This window comes from Apodemus sylvaticus, chromosome 1 (assembly GCF_947179515.1).
Source record: "Apodemus sylvaticus chromosome 1, mApoSyl1.1, whole genome shotgun sequence".
Classification (NCBI taxonomy): domain Eukaryota; kingdom Metazoa; phylum Chordata; class Mammalia; order Rodentia; family Muridae; genus Apodemus; species Apodemus sylvaticus.
Genome location: NC_067472.1, coordinates 166633176 through 166635116, shown reverse-complemented (window position 1 = coordinate 166635116; position 1941 = coordinate 166633176). Strand labels below are relative to the sequence as shown.

At 38.2% G+C, this 1941-nt stretch overlaps 1 pseudogene; it reads right to left on the bottom strand.

The window, feature by feature from the left end:
- Positions 1 to 647: 647 nt before the first annotated feature.
- LOC127691075 (mas-related G-protein coupled receptor member B2-like) lies at positions 648 to 1662 on the bottom strand (annotated as a pseudogene).
- Positions 1663 to 1941: the final 279 nt, after the last annotated feature.

Genomic DNA, 1941 nt, shown 5'->3' with positions numbered 1-1941 from the left:
AAAAGTCAGACTCTCTCCACCTTCATGTGGACATGGACTTTGATGGATCTCATTGCAATATCTAAGTGCACTCACCCAATTTTAAAAATTAGAGATTCATAGTGAGTATTCAGTTGGATGAAGAAAGATTTAACAGTCTTTTTTGTGACTGTTTCTTTTCATTTGTTTAGTAAACAATTTACATTAGAAAGGTTATTGCTTCATATTTTCTTTATAACCTGAAGAAATTAATAAGGAATACGAGTATAAAGTGTATGTATTTAAGTCTTAAACATTGGGAAGTGTTTAAAAAAGAATATTTGCAAGATACAACATTTGTGTAAGCATTATAAATTTCAATGACTAAAGAAATATAGCCCTTCCCTGTACTTCCATTTGCCTTCTAAATAAGGAAAGTTTGTCAACAATGGGAGCAGTTCTCTAAGAAAGAACACTTACACAAGGAGTTCCCACAAAAGGAGATGGCAATGCCCTAAGTTACACAGATTCCAAAATGCTACAGTCAGTATTTGTATGACAAGACTCATTTATCTCAACGTTTACAAAAAACACTATTTTAACTAACCAGTTGAAGATGAGGTAACAAATGGTCCACACCAATAAAAAAAATGTTTCCCCTAAAACCATTTTTTCCATTCATGCAGCGCTCAGATCCTGCTCTGAACACTTTCCAGTTCTTGAGGGTGTTCCAAAGAACTGTTTTCTCCACATTCTTCTTCCTCAGGTGTGTCCTGCATGGCTCTCTGCAGAAGTAGCTTGAAAGTCTTCCTCCTGAAACTTCGATGCCTAATGGAGTCAACAAGGAAGTAAATGATGGTGTTGGCACAGCTGTTAACACAGGATAGGAATTGTATTTCATAAAAAAATTACAACTGTTAAAATAATGAAAATTGCCAACCCACTGATTTAGCAGCCAACAGATCCCAAAGGGAAGACCAAAGATCAGGATGACCAAGACTGTGAATGCAATGGTTACATATAGCCTGGTCACAGGAATCTGCTGTGAGCCACAGAAGATCTTCACAAGCAAGGTGAGTCAGAAACCACAGAGAACCACAAATAAAATGACTGAACATACATTAGTGATGACATCAAAAGTTTCACACCAATGCAAGACAAAACTATTAAGCAGTAAGCCACATGCCTTCCCTTCCAGGAGACCCAACTGCAGGGACATAGCCCAAAGCACAAAACATGTGATAGCTGATGTGTGTCTTGAACGTTTACAGCGATACCAGATGGGCCATATTACAGACAAGCAGCGCTCAGTGCTAATGGTGCTGAGAATGCTCAAACCAGAAAGATAAGCAAATATTGGAACAACATAAAAAAACAAAGGGATTTTAATAAAGGTGGAGTAGAAGAAGTCAATGGCAGAGAGAAGGCCATCTACAAACTGAGAGCACAGGAAGAGAAAGTCAGCCACAGCCAGGTTGAGGATATAGGCAGAGAAGGCATTCCTGTGCATAGAGATGCACAGGAACCAAAGCACTGTGGCATTGAGTCCCATCCCAATCATGGAAATGATGATGGAAAGCAAAATCATGGCTTGGTTCTTGACATTGTAATATGAAGAATCACTGTTGTAGCTTCCATTCAGCACTATGAATCCATCTTTCCAGGCTAAGAGGCTTCATTCTCACTTAGGAAATCTCCAGTCATGTTCCTGAAACTGTAACAAAATAAAAATACATGAGCACATGCTGTGGACTCTCTGATTCAGAAATACACAGCTACCTGGTAATGCCAGATCTGGTTCATAAGTAGATGAAGCAGGACTCTAGAAGACAAGTAATATATTTACACCAGTACTTCTGGAGCCTTTGTTAATTTAATTTTCTGGAGTATTGTTTTCAATGCACTTGCTATCTATTTGGACCCTCTATAGCCTATGACTTTTAGTGGTATGAGAGTAGTTGATGACATTTACATAGAAAATCA